The sequence below is a fragment of the Pomacea canaliculata genome, linkage group LG10 (genome assembly GCF_003073045.1).
Source record: "Pomacea canaliculata isolate SZHN2017 linkage group LG10, ASM307304v1, whole genome shotgun sequence".
Lineage (NCBI taxonomy): Eukaryota > Metazoa > Mollusca > Gastropoda > Architaenioglossa > Ampullariidae > Pomacea > Pomacea canaliculata.
The window spans coordinates 18,086,316-18,102,046 of NC_037599.1; the positions used below are offsets into that span (position 1 = coordinate 18,086,316).

The 15,731-nt window shown below is 40.5% G+C and overlaps 1 protein-coding gene across 1 annotated transcript in view; it reads right to left on the minus strand.

Moving 5' to 3' along the window:
• Positions 1-14,289, minus strand: part of LOC112573859 (orexin receptor type 2-like) — a 96,192-nt gene extending 81,903 nt beyond the window's left edge. The window contains exon 1 of the mRNA XM_025254505.1: positions 13,320-14,289. The gene's annotated coding sequence lies outside the window, so the exon portion shown is untranslated. The remainder of the gene's footprint in view (positions 1-13,319) is intronic.
• Positions 14,290-15,731: the final 1,442 nt, after the last annotated feature.

Below are 15,731 nucleotides of genomic sequence, written 5' to 3' on the forward strand. Positions count from 1 at the left end.
AATCCAACAGAAAGAAAACAACAAAAAAGCAAAAACAAAACAGAAAAAAGGCAAACCAATCAAAAGATTACTTTCTGAACCCGTTCATCAACTTTCACGCACTTGGACTGCCTGCCAAAAATAAAAAAAAAAAAAAACAAAAACTGTTTGGCTTCTTCGACCTAGTGTAAACGCAAATTGCGCGGATAAAATTTAATTAGGCCAATTACGGGTGTCGTCCTGCTTAATTACTCTTCGTTCTGTGATTACCTTCGGTGATGTTTCTAATTGCATCTTTTAAAGAGTGGAGACTGGTGTTACTGGACTTTGTGTTTCACTGAGGATTTTTTTTTCATTTGAATACTTTCATTATTGCTGTTCTGTTTGGTTTTACATGTTTTTAGTGTTTGTTGCAATGTAAAAGCTTACTTGTTGACGTGAAGAGAGGTAACCTGGCGATGTGTCTTAGTTACGGGACGTTATGCTAGACTTTGTTATTAGTGTGTGTGTGTGTGTGTTGTGTGAGATTTAGTAGAATTTTGCCGTTAATATTTTCCCTGATCGAACTTTTTCAAGTAGCACTATTCTCGATTAAAAGTTTTGGGTTTTTTTTTTTTTTTTTTTTGTTTTTTGTTTTTTGTTGTTTGTTTGTTTTGTGTTTGTTTTTTGCACCTCAAGCTTTTAGAATGAGTGTGATGTTGTATCCTAAACATATTTTCCGCCACATGGAAATCCCATGTCAGAACTCTGGGCCCAGTAAATGCATGACATACTTTTCCGTTGGATAACTGATTACATCCGGGGTAATCTGCAGATAGACTCTGATATGCTCGAAAAGAGAAAAGAATGTAAAGCTGCTAGGCCAAGAACTTTGTCATTTGCTAATTAAAGTTTTATATCTGAAAACAGAAGTACTCTGCAGCTCTTGAGATACTTTCAGAAAAAAAATTGTGAGGTATGTAATGTCCCGGTGTAAACTTTGGGGTAGGGATTAGTCAGCAGAAATCTCTAGCAAGCCCAGCCCTCGCCTAAACTTAAGAAATAAATCATTCCATGTTTGTCGGTCACAAGGTGAGGTGGCTGGGAAGTAATGTTATCACCCGAGTCTCAAGAAACCCTCTATTCGCCTCAAATGCTGCGCGCCATCTTTCAGAGGGCGACGATAGCAGCGCCATCTTTCAAGGGGCGATAACTTTGCTTGCTTTCAGCGTGTGATTAGAGTCTACTTAAAGAGGCTAAAGGACTCGCTAAAGATGTCAATATGCGAGCGTTTGGCTCTGCCACTTGAAGCTTTGGTCTGGTTTATGGGCAGACATCAAACCCTCCCCCATCTCGACCCAAGCCCTCCCCCCCATCTCGACCCAAGCATCCCCTCTCCTCTCTCTCCTCCTCCAAGGGGTGATAAGCAGCTCGTGGGATTACAAACTATGCATCGCAATGCTATCTGCGGGTAGAGACACGTGACATTCACACTCCGCCGCAGTGTGCTGGCAGTCAGGTTGACCTGGTATGCGCGGTATGACCTGTCGCCCGAATTCACGTGTGATGTCATCGGTTTCAACTCGTTAACTGGCAAAGAGGATGGGGAGACTACAGCTGGAAGGTGGAGGAGGGATCAGAAGGCCTTGACTGTTCTTGTAATAAAGCTACTTGTGTGGGAATGTGCTGCAGGCGAGATGAAAGATTGCTTATGTGATAAATGGATGTGGAAGGTTTGCTTTTTTTTAATTTTATGTTTATGTCTTGCTTCTGGCCTTCTACATTATTTATTTGTATTTCTATGTTGGACGCCATAATACACTTTCTTGATGGCCGTGTACTCTTGCTTTTATCTTTATTGTTCCTTTCTTTTCTTCATATCGTCCCCCTCATGAACCTTACTTTTATGCCACATGTGTTTCTTTTTGTCGAATCCCAGTCCGTAGAAGATAACAAATTGTAATCAACAGCGACAACATTTTATTTATCTATGCACTATATATATATTTATGCGCGTTTGTGTTCTTGAGTGTTTCTGTAAAAAATTTACAATATTCTTCATTGAAGAAACTAAAATGTACACAGACTGATAGACGCTACTAGAAAGGAAACAGATGCCTTTTTTGTTTGCTTATTTTGCTCCGGAGCATCTTTATTTCATTTAAATATTTTTATTCTTAGCTCCGGCCAGAGCAGATTTGTCAAAGATTTTCATGTCACTGACATAAAAAAATGGAAATGCTACCATCATATTTTCTACATTTTTAGTAATCGTCTTCGTATCAAAAACGAGCAATTTCCTGAAAATTATTTTCGTGAATTTGTTGTGGGTGAACAGTCAACGTGAATTTGTTGACAATCCAGTTTGGTCTTGTGCATGTTCAGTCAAGCAATAAAGGTCATTGAACTCACAAACAGTTCGTGCTATTGCGACATATCCGTGTGACAAGGCAGAAATAAACAGTAAAAAACCATGCAAAGCACGTGCAAGCCCTGTCCATTGTCATCACAATGTAGTAATTGTAGAGCCCTGGGAATGTTTATTGCCGGTTTCTATGAGCCTTTTTATCAGGCCTCAGAGACTTTCGACCAAGGGAATGTCCTTGCATAGATGTAGGAGGGTGTAGGTGTTCGAGAAATTGGCCGCCGATCGGGAGTTGCTCCCCCTGTCATTCAAACTAGGAGACCGCTACAATGCAACGGGAAGTGTTGCAGACCGAAGACAACTCGAACGCCCACAGTCAGCTACTGGACAGCAGGACAGATTCATTGTTTTGTCAGCTTTGCCAACACACTCAGGGGATAGCTGCAAGATGCCTTCATTCTGACAGTGACCAGATGATTCTGAACTGGCTCAGGGAGAGCAATCTTTGGTCAAGGCGACCTTCTGCCCTCCCTGTCCTGACACCTGCACACCGCGTTGCTGTTCCTGCATGGGCACGACACCATGTGACATGGACAAGGTAACAGTGGGCAGCAGTCCTCTTCACAGTGTTTACCACGATTCCACTGTGTTGGAGTGGGATTGCTGTTGTGGTGGATCCATCATAATGTGGGCCAACATCTCTACCTGACATGTATGGCATACAGCCTCCAGTGCGTCCAGCATTGCAGGTTATTATACCAGACACCGTTCTTCAGGAGACAATGACAGACCAAACAGGGCCATGGCCACCAAGGACTTCCTGAAGAAGCAGCCAGCTCAACCGCATGGACTGGCCGTCTGTTCTCCAGATCTCAATACCATCTGTGGGATGTCCTGGAACAGCTACTTAGAGCCGTTGACCTCAATGAACTGTACCATTTTCTTCATCTTGAGTGGCAGGCAATTCCTCAGACTATGAGAACATTGGTTTAGTCCATGAGACAACGGTGTCTTGACTGCATTCAGGCCAATGGTGGACACACACGATATTGGCTTTCTCAATCCCAGCTTGTCCCGTAATTAAATGAGCTTGACTCCCATGACAGCAGGGTAATATCAACCCGAGCAACGCCGGGTACTTCTACAAGTTATTTCATATGTCCAACTTAAAATTTGAACTGTTAGCGAGAAATATGTTCAGTCTGATACACGTTTTCTGTGCCTTGTTACTGCGTCTCTATATTCTGTAAGTCGTAATAATAAAAATAATGAGGATTTATAAAGCGCCTTTCCAACGATTTGCTCATAGCGCTTTACATAAATCATACATAGACTAAATCATTCCACCCAACAGCAAGGTTAGTGTTTTGTGGTTCAAATCTTGTGTGGTAGCCTCAAGCACTGTGTCTGGCTTCTGTCACAGCTGCACTATTTTTCCCCGAGGAAGTGTAAAAGCAGCAAATGTCAATTAACAGTTTATGCCGGTTACCATCACAAACCAAGTTAATTATCCTCGTCATAAACTGTGCAGCAGATTGATCTGTTCAGACATTATTGTTTTTGTTCACAAAAATATGATACCCAGGCTTTCGTGAAACAATTTGATTGTGTGTAGTGCATCAGCAATGGTTCTGTTGTGCATTCATGCAAACATAAAATACAATTTTCTACCAGAGTAGGTTGTTAGGCCAGTCTACTTGATGTAGCTAGACTTTTACTTAGATATCAAACATTGACTCTGCATTAGCATGGTGAATAATTTATTTATGATTAAATTATGAAAGAACTCAACTCACAAGGCGTATTGATAAACAACTTTCATGCAGTATCTTTACGCTTTATGTTATTTTTTATCGTGGAAGTTGAAGGCTGACATTTGAAAAATGTAGGTGTGTAATAGTACGTGGTGTGTGTGTGTGTGTGTTTCTTTTTTATTTATTATTTTTTTATCCAAATACTTTTTATCAATCCTGTTCTCGAAAGTATGCTTCAAAAAGTTTGCAGCTCTGAAACTAAGACTTTATGAGACTTTCTTGAGAGAAAGCTGTCGAATGTTGAACTAATGTATTAGACAGACTTTTGTTTTTACTTTGAAAGTTTGTTACCAATGTTTAACACACAAACTGTCAAATACTTGCACTTTGCACTGAACGTGACCAGACTGCGTATAATGTATTGTGAACTTTCCTCTGGGTGGTTTAAGGAGGACAATGGGAGGATAAAATGTAAACTGGTGAACAAAGAGCCTTTTCATAAAAACTAAGGCTCGTGGTGCGAAATAAAATATTAAAAATAATGAGGTTTTTGAGCACTGGGAACTTTGTTTGAGAGAGTGGCAGTGCCTTTGGTGACATATTTTAGTCTGTCATTTATTACGGGGTAGAAAGTTCTTTGCCTCGGAACATCTTGACTTAAAAAGACAAGCCATAGTTGAAACTAATAGACCTAAAAAACGCCTTGACCTGTTTTATGAAAATTTCAAACTTTAGAAAATATGTCTCTATAAATGCAAAAATATTTTTTTCCAGTGGCAGTGGTTCAGAGATTGCTCGGGGAATTAAGATGAGTGTGTTAAAAGGCAGGGTTAGGACTCGAGCAACATGAGTGTGATCAGCAGTAAGTGATCATTCAATAAGTGTAGGCAGTAAGAACAGATGTCGACAGAGGTATAGAGGAAAACTCCACAACATGACGACTAAGATGCAAAATGCAACCAAAAAAGAGGACAGGAATTGAACACGACTCTACCTGCAGGCCTGTGATGATGGTTGGCTTTGTGATTTGTGATTCACAAATCAAAGAGATTTGTGAATAATTTAGTATTTTATTGTATTTACTTTGCGCCAGCAACGACTTGCGCAGCTATGAACAACCTGCCAGAGGACCTGGATTTGGCATAACTGGTTCAAAACTGAGTCAAAAGACCGGAAGTTACGTGCTTGATCTTTCATTCCACTTTGTCTTGCACATACCACAGACACTGCTGTCATCTGTCAAACTTAGAAACCGTTCCCTGACAGACTCCCGATGCTTGACGAAGCTCAAGAGATGATTTTTGGGGAGGATGACAGAACGGGATGTTGCACTTCTCTCACCTTTAAACGTGTATTGAAACTTTGCTACACTCCACATCTTTACAGCGATCAGGCAGACACTAGGAAGAGAGGGTAAGAAAAATATCAGTTTTAGTCAGGTGATTTCTACTTAGCTGTTAACTTTTTCAGAAAAAAAACTGGTTAAATAGAGGAAAAGTGGATGTTATTGTTTTGTCGGGAACTCGTCTTTATTTGTCAAACTTGAAAGGAGGGAGGTCACGTGGAGCGCGCGCATATTTTGGCATTTCCGACAAAATTGGTTTTTCTTGATGTTAACATCAGTGAGACCATCTGAACGCCCATGTTATGTAATCTCATAAAAATCATCCCAAACTTTGGGAATGTGTGTTTGTTTTTAATGCTACGATCGTTTTACAAGGAAGCAAACAAGACGCCTGTGTCTTCAGAAACCATTTTTGGTCGTGGAATAGGCTGTGAATCCGAGACAACAATTGCTGGGTGCTGTTGTGTGATAATGACTGGCAAGAGAAAAGCTACCCCAGCTTGTGGGCAACCACGACTTTGCTGGTGACGTGGGGCACACCCTACGTGGAAATGAATATCTTTTATGTCGCATTTCAATATTTTCTCTGGCTTTGATCTCAAGAAATCTTCATATTAAAACCCATCATCGAAACTGAAAAGATGACACTTGCCTTTATTAAAAATAGACAAGATTATTTCTGTTCAGCAGCAAACATTTTAAACATCTAAAACGTGTCCGCTTTCATCTCACGTCAGCTACAAATGGCTTTGCTCAGATGAAAATAAAATGTGACAAACACGAGTTTACTTCTGAGACCTGAATCTTAAGTCACGTGTAGTTTGGTTTAGCCGACTTGCTAGCCATTAACCATCCAGCTACTGGCGACTCCAGCCAGCTTCATCTTTGCAATCCAGGAGCTGTCCAACCAGTATGACAATCTCGTTTGTCCAGACACCCGTGAACGCCGAGAGCCAAAGGTCAAGAGAGAGGAAGTGTGCAGAGACAGGACCCTAGTGACGTTTGCGTGTCACGTGGTATGGCTTTTTTCTGACATGTCTCCCATCCCACGTGCATGTTGCACCTTGTGTGCGGTCAACACGACTGATGGCGAGCTCAGTGCAATGCTGCAGATCAGACATCAGAAACCGAACCTCAGATGTCTGACATGCAGAAATTTGAACAAATGTCTTAAAGTCTTTCCTCCTTTTTTAATTTTTATTCCTTCATTTCTTCCTCTTTGATTTTTTCAATTATCTTCGTATTATTCTTTCTTGCTTTTTTCTTCTCCTTAGACACAGGCATGCACAAGGTCAATGGAGACCCACTTCAGCCAAAGTGCGCTGGTATATACTCGCATTTTTCCTTTACAGCATCAAACCGGAAAGAAAGCAGCTTTGCAGAAGCTTTCAGAGGACGAAGGTTTTCCCAATAGCCTCGCTTCTCTGGAAATCTTTGGAAAAACGGGACATCCCTGTGGGGGCTCCAGCGGCAACAATAATATCAGTAAATGAAGCAAGATGAATGAGTCTCCCTTATGTCTGGACACCACCGCCACAGAAACTACATGCCTGGCTTCTGTCCTTCACCATGCTCAATAATCGGACGACTGCAGGCGAGCGCGCGCACGAACGGACATACACAAGCGGAACAACTCACGCAAACACACAAACGTGCTCTCAAATACACAAGTATGCTCTCTCATATACATGGGCTAGTACACGCACGCCAACACACAAACGCATTCATGCTTTGTACTTTTTTCTACCACATTATCTTCCCTCGCTCGTGGGAGTCTCTATTATCTCCCTTCATTCGTGGTACTCTATTATCCTTTATGGCGCTCTATATTATTTTTTCATTATCCTTTCTCTCTTTGCGAGAGAGCATCCACAGTGTGATTAAGAAACAAATGTCTCAGAACAAATTATATTTCATATTTCTAATGCTTTTGTATAATGGTTTCTATGGCTACTTCAGCAACATTCAGGAAGTGACGTCAAGCTTTTATTCTGACTTTCTTTTTCTCTGCTTCACTTTTACTTTGTTTGTGAGCATGTTTATTTTATTCAGAAAAGTCTTTGCAATTTTAAATATCATCATCATCATCTTCGTCATCATCATCAACTAGCAGCCGCAGCAAAAATTGTTGTCTCCTTCCCTCCCAGGCCGCTAACTGAGTCATGCACGAAAGTTTCACAGTGTGTGTGATTGCGTGCGTGTGTGTGTGTGTTGCGACTGATGCGTACATAACAAGGGAAGCAGCCCTCACAACCGCCAGCCTTGCTGTCAGACATCAAACAATCATTATCAACCGGTTTAATAAGTTACCCGCCATGAGGCATCAATTTACTTCCACCTGGACTGCACGAAGGACCACATACCGTTGTTGCTGGGTGGCCGTTGTCGAACAATGAGTTTGTTTCCTTCTCTGTCTCTGTCTCTGTCTCTCTAAGCAGCACTAGAGCGTGCGACGGGTAATCAGTATGGGAGGATCAATGACAAGTGTGTTTACAACACCGCTCGCTGTTTATGTTGACTAACATGGCGGGTGGCTAGTCACTTCACACGAGTGTCCTGTAGACGATTAGCAGTGTTTGTAGCTACGGGTACATTGTACTGCATACCCTGACTAGATGTGTTAATAGGGTGTGCCACAAGGGAACAATTTCGCCGATATCTGTCGATGAAACTCTTAATATATGTTGAGAAAATTACCACAAAGAGAAGCAAAACAAAATATGTATAAACACCCCAAGATTTTACAAGTGTGTTATTGTAATATCATGAGCTATCCTTCATCTATGATGGGTAGAGGTTTAAACTTCAAAATAGCTTTGAGTTCGATTATTTTGAATCTTCTCAACACCTTCTCTTCATGACAAGGTAATAAGACTAAATAAAAACACAACTGACAGCTGAAGAGTCCGTATATCAACAAAACATCGTTAAACGATATTACAATTTTTTTCTTTTTTATTTAACTGACAAGATTCAAATTTTTGAAAGCTTTGTGTATTTAACATGAATACTGCACGATTTATCTCAACTGAATACTTCGAAATTCTTGGAAAAGACCTCGAACTTGAAAACCATGCACAAATTTAAATCATCGACTACAAGAAGCCCTACAAGGCCTACATCATCTGTAAAAGACTTGATATTTGAAAAATATTTCAAGAAAGGCAATTGATCCAAAACGCAGAGTAAGTATTAGTTTAACAGTCTTTATAATAAAAATGTTCTCATGAAATATTATTTCCACCAGACAACTAGTTCCCGTGCAGCCTATACTACAAAGTCCAACAGCAAACAAGCCAAGTCTGTCGGAATGTCAACCACATTCTCCGACAAAGCTCCTTGGTCTTGACATGTTGCAGCCCGGGGCCCCGCACCGAAGGCATGGGACTAATTAACCATTTGCCTGCTCTCTTCAAGCGTGTAGTAAACTAGTCTGGAACACTAGCAAACCCGCAGACAAGCTTTCATTGCTAAGAACCTCCAACGGTTTTTTTTTAAGACGAAGCCAAACAGCCAATCGCTTTCTGTAGTGGAGATGAAGGATGTTATTTTGAGGAGTAACGGTGGGCAAGAAAACAAAGTTTACGAACATCGGTTAAAGACAGTCGGCTGGTTAAGGTCAGATAAATGCAAGGTCGAGTACACAATGTCAAATAAACATTGTCTCATGCTTGCAAATATTATTCAGAAACATTCAGACACGCTCTTAAGTTTACAAATAATATTTAAACAGTAAATAACGTTTTAAAATATCAGTTACGAAATTAACTCAGAAATGCTGATGTAATTTAACGAACAATGAAAAGTGTCAACGAAATATACTATATTCTTTGAATATAAAAGAAGACAGATCCTACTGAGGCTATCAAGAAAAGATTTTAAAATATGGTTTGGTCAGATGTAGTCAGATTTTGTTATGAGTTCTTCGGACCTGTCTAACATTTCAGTAGATCACAAGACGAGGGCGTTCAGTCGTACATACAACACATATCATGTACGGTATTTATAGCAAAAGATCAAGTTAACAAACAGACATCAAACGCATGAGACAAAAGTTTGAATGACCTGATTCCAGAACTCAAAAATGTTCAGCTGTTTATCAGTTTCGGGGGGAGTGACAACGCTACAAGGACTCTCCCCTGACCGGACAAATCCCTTTATGATGGATTTTACTTATTTATTTGTTTCCTGTATATATATATATTTTTGCTTTTTTGCTTATCGTCATCCTTATCATCCTCGTCGACATTATCGTTACTATCATCTTCTTCATCATCATCGCAGTCATCACTGTAATCGTGGGTAGAGGCACCCAACTCTCTGACCCGCTAGCCGAGCTGTGGCTGAGTCCTGCTAACCCATTAGGTAGTCAGTCCATTCCGTTCTTTCTTTTCTCCAAGCCCGGATCAAAGGCGCTGCGTACCTGTGGCCAGGTACCAGGTGTTCGCAAGCTTCCTGAGTGTCTTGCAAGAGCGCGGTAACCAGACACCGACAAATGCCAGACCGCGTTCTGTCTACGAGAAACATCCTCCAGCCTACTTCCTCCGGGCGAAAAAATGTCCTGAATTTGGAGCGAAAACAAGAGTGAGTTTTTCTATGACGTGCCATTGATGCTGCTATCTCGATCTTGTCTACGAGAAGAAAGAATAACCGTAACAATAATTCTGGAAGCCAGGAAACTTATTATATATAGCGCGAACAATTAGCTATTTCGAAATTTCGTATTAAATAAGTTTCTTTTTTTCTCTTTCGTTCATTTTCTTCTCTTTCCGGGGATTCTTTTTTCTTATTTACATTATCGTTGATGATAGCTCTAAGCAGAAACTTAATGAGTAAAAGCAATCAGCTATCTTCAAAAATTCCTTTAGATACTCCTGAACATATGAATATTTTTAGTTTATAACCGGTGCATCTCATCTATACTGTATGTATGATTGATATACATACAATATGAATGGGCATGTACATAACACCGATTGATAATCAACCCTGTTCAGCGTCTGAATGACCAGTAATTTTTGCGGAGACCACATCATCCACACTATCCACCGTGAGTAGCTCTCCGAACCCGCAGCTTCTTCGTGCATGACCTTCCTCCTGTGCCAAATATCTCCTTCCCAGCAAAATGCCACGCTACCGTATCTTCGCCATCTTGGTGAACCGAAAACAGGCTGAGACTGAGACCCAAGGCAAAGAATAGTTTTGTTAACTCCGTTGTACTACGGTGCAGTTGATTTTGGCTTTCCACAATGTCCCTCGCCTCACTCTCCAACAGCAAAGACTGATCTTAAAATACTGGATGGACCAGGTGCGCGAACTGTCATAGAACATGCTGGAACTGCCACGCAGCCATCTTACCACTCAAAGTTATATAAACCATGAACAAGGTGATACTTCTCTCCTAGCTTTTAAATCAAAACAGGTGGGAAAAATCAAGCAATTCAGGAAGTCAAAAGGGCTTCATGAAAAATACGAACATACGATAGCATTGCATCCGTAGTAGAGAATCTGTATTCAAGTTCCAATATGGCGGTTAGTAAGCTTCAAGAAGACCCAGTACATTTGTTTTAGATATTCGGCCACATTTGCCAGTTTATGAGCCATGGTTTCGATGGGTTTCCAGTCGGAACCACATTGTGTCAGGATCCATTGCGAACCACTTACGCCCTCTGTTCACCCTTTGACGATCCTCCATCTGAGAAGAATCCGAGTACCCGGCGCACACTCGCAATTGCTTGTCACGAACAGAAAGATGATTTCTTGCCTGGCACAGGGCTATCTCTTCGGGAAGGCTGGATGAGGGGTGAAGTAGAAGTATGCGGTTTGCTGTGGTATTTTTATGTCAACGAATTCTTTGGGGTTGTTTTTTTTTTAAAGAAGAACACGAGTTGAGAGAAGAAACAAACAAGTAAAGAGCTGATAAAATTAATTGCTGTTTACGGGAATTTACCAACACATATGTCATTGTTAATTGTTAATTGTTAATTGTCATATCTAGTTATAAATAAGGAATTAGATACAGATCAGACTGGAAGTAATGGTTACATCTAAAAGTTTGCTACAAGATGGAGACTGTCTATCCGCATGTTTGTCTGTATGCTCATCTATTCATTCATTGATTCATCCACCAATTTACCACATTGACCTCTTCTTTTTTTCCGACGTGCATGTTTCCAAGTCCTAACCCAACCCCGTCCTTGTTATTATCTGCCCATCCTCTAGAAATGGATTCACAATTAAATGGTTCGCTTAATTATTGAATGCTGCTCTGCACGCTGCTTATCCCAGATTGATCCTCACGACGGCTAATTTGCCTGGACTGATATTTTCGGACAGAGATATTTTAAATACCTCGTTATGCTATTGAACGGACCTATACATGGATTTCAAGGAGTAATAACTCCACTGTTACATCACTCCCCGTTCACCATCGAACAAGTGCACGATTGTCTCGGCATTAAAACAATTTTCCACATCGTCTTTGGAATTATTGCTATCCGTTCATTATTATTTTTGATCGACTATTTCCTTTTAATGTTTCCGTATGAAAAACAGACAACATAACGGATCAAAACTGGAAACCATAAGTGAAATTAACTTATTAACGATATTATCATCAAGTGGGACACTATTGCCATTTAAAATGTAGCTATTAAGAAACAGGCGTTCACTTGTGTTTAAATATGCACATCATCTTTCATATGTACATGTATGTATCGCAGATAAACAAAAATAATGTTCGCGAATGTATCTCCCATAGAGATAATTAAATGGCAGGTGGATTTCGAATTTTCCTAGGAGGTGAGCGAAATGATGATGAAAGGACCTCCCTTCCTAAAGTCCTTTTATAAAACATTTTATTTACGCCAGCTGTTTTCCCTCTTCACCCTTTTTATTTGTTTTACAATTTTTTTTATTTCTTGGATTTTTGTCTTTCAATACTTTCCTTACAAATACTTTGCAACAGAAAACAATGAGTTAAACGACGGTTGGCATGTGTACTCGGGGAATCTGACGATGACGTCAGTCCAGATGATGTCACAATCTGGCTATCCAATCGTTTCGCTCTGTGTGAAAGTGATTACATCCTGTTTACATGATCATCTGCCAAAATCTGCCAACAAACCTGGGACATTTTAACATGTTCTGTGTCAACAGGACGCAATGAAGGAAGAGGATCACGGCAAAAAACCTACAAAGAGAAAGTTCCAGAAAGAGCTAATTATAGCCACTGGTTTTATTGTTGTGTATTAACTCTTCCAACCTAAGCCTTTTGGATACTGATTTCTTATCGAAAGCAGCTGTCTTCATTTGGTCGATGGAATTAATGAGAGGAGTAGCATTAAGTAAATGGAAAATGACATGACGTACTAGAGAACATAACACTGCTAACATGAACAACATGACAAACACAAGTGCAGAACTAACAAACATTATGGGGTAGACCGCAAAGTGAGATCCGATAATGAAAAAAGCTGTGTTTGTATTACAAAGTGTCGATAAGGGCATTATACACATTTCGGTTTGAATACTCCGATGAAAGTTGTGTCCGTTGAGAACGTAAAAATAATGTCACTACAGTAATAGCACTTTTATTACAAAATTGCGAGAGCAGAAACTGTCGAGAGCTGTCCCGCCGACTCCATTGCACTTAAGAGTGTGTTAATGATTGATGAGTTTCCTTTGAGGTCGGTTGTTTGAACAAACTAACATTATGTCTGCCGACAGCTGGTTAAAGAAATCTTTTTCGACGTGCAACGGAACGGCCATTTCTTTAACAGATGTTCGGCTCATAATCGGTCCCTGCACTGCAAATATGTTGACACTCATAAACACAGATTGACAAACGCATTGTGACAAGTTGTGAGAAAAGTTTTAAAGAAACTATTTTACTTACCACAACTTCGAGAAAAGAACGCAGACAGAATTAAGGCTCTCTTCTTGGAGTCGATTTAAGTAGTAAGGAGTCCTTTGTCTTACAAGATGTCTCACTCGGATGCAAGCTAGACTCCCCAAAGAAAACAGCCTGAGAGGAATTTTATTTCATCATCTTTCATTGTTTTTCGTTTGCTTTCTCTGCGCACAACATAGTTTGTCAGAACAAATGTTACATCAGAGCCCTTTTGGGAAAAGAAAAATATATCCTCTTGACAATTGTTTTTCTGTTTCGACTTTCCTTCCTGCGATGTTTGCCGTCAGGTCAAGTTGGGGCGACAAACTAGTTTGTCAAACTTCATCCTGAAGTTAGTTGTAATCACAGTCCATTAGCCCTGCACGCAAAAAGACAGTCCTTGTCTGCGTGGGGCGTCCAAAATAAAGCCACAGTAGATAGGAAGTGGAGATGCTTGTACTATAACCACCCTTCCCTACTATGTAAGTTAACAGGAGTAAGTGCTTGTTGCCATGCGATGGGAGGCAGAACCGCTGGATGAGGAGGAGACAGTGTCCGCGCGCCAGAGAACACTGCGGGTAAATGGCGCACTACAGTCGTAGGACGAGGGTCGGTAAAAGGCCAGATACTCTCACTGCGTGGTCTGGTGGTGGTTGCTGCTGCTGCTGTTGAAAAGCCTGCGAGCTGCACGTGCATAGCGCATCGCCAAGCCTCCCCGTCCTACCATCCTCCCCACAAATTGCATGGACGAACCCTCACGTGCCTGCTCCTCATACATGCTGACACCGCGCGCTGCGCCATTCCTCGTGGAGGGCTCCTCACCTGTCTATTGTTTCTCTGTATGGTATTACAAACATCACGTGACCGCTGTCATACCTGTGGTTGGGCAGGTGCGTGGGTGTTCCAGGACGTTGCGCCTAACTTATTCTTTTGCGATGGCGAAATGAACGTCCACCTTGCCATTGTCCCGCCACATTCCGCTTTAGCAAAACATTGAGGTATTATTGGTTTATATTTCCTCAATGTTCAGGATTTTTTTAAAATAAATTTGTTTGTCTATCAGGCTTTCGTTTATAATTCAAAGCGACTTGAATGAACCTTTTGTTTAGGTTTTTTTTTTTTTTTTTTGGAGGGAAGATAAGGCCAAGCTTTGTGCCACTTTTAATGTGAAACGACTGCAGAACAGTGATGGTGTTTGCCTTTGAAGTTCCTTCTTTTCACAACAGTAGATGTCAGTTGTGATTATTTGTTGACCAGCTTCATAAGGATACTCAGTGATATTAGGTTCTTTTTGTGTAGTATTCATTACAATACTGATATTTTAATCAATGTTGAAGTAGACAATAAAATATTTTATTGGTCTTATTTGTTTCCCACAAAAAATATCATGGATAATTAATAACCCAAGTCAATAATAACATTAAACTCAACTTTGCTGACACGCTTACAGAGAATAAAACGGTCGATAGCTTGGGTCAAAATTGTATAAAAATTTTATTTTCACGTCTGTTAGAAAAACACTTATGTCTTGAACTAAATTCTAACTACTGTCGTCATTTAGGGTCTTTGAGAGCCCCAAACTTTCAAACATATCTTAAACTGCGTCCTTTATTCAATTATATACCCCATGTTTGAAGTCGCATAAAATTAGTTCAACGATGTTCAAAGCCTTGTACCAGCGATGGGAGCGGAGTTCTACAGCTCTGATTTAAAGAAACGTTTTTTAATGTAATGAATTTAAACCAGACTTTTTAAAATAAGTTTTCATTCATGAGTAAGCCTCTAATATCAGCTTTTTAATGGCTGATCATTCAGTACCGTTTCACAAGTCGGTCACCGACGAGCATTTTGTTTTATGCGAAATCAGTCTAGAAGATTTCTTGTATGCAAACACATCAAACGTCCACGATAAAAAATTTGCCGATATATTTTCTGGAATCACAAACTTACATGTCAAATGGACATCCGACTCAGATCACGTGATACAGACAGGCTAGCGGTGGCGCCAGAACCCATCAAAGTCTATCTTCGACTGCGCATGCGCCACAAATCAACCGAGAAAAAGTCGGTCGAACCTCCTTCTCATTCTCTAGTCCCCACGTTTAGAGTTCTCTTTCCTTTTTCTCTTCCATCTGTGACCATTCAAACCTTCAAGTCCGGCCACAAAATTTGCCTATCAACAAAAAAAAAAATTCTTTTATCTAGGGATACTCTTCCGTTGACTGCTTACTTCCCTGCTGTGGCTTGCAGGTTGTTTTTAAAAGTTTATGTGTTTCGTTTCCTGCTAAGCTGTCAGTTTGTTTGTAGTCCTGCCAACACAAGGCATTGAGCTCGTCACAACATGGAGAATAATAAATATTTTTGTGATACTTGTTGTTATCGTCATTTGCGCAACGTTTGTTGAAATGTAGCTTTAAG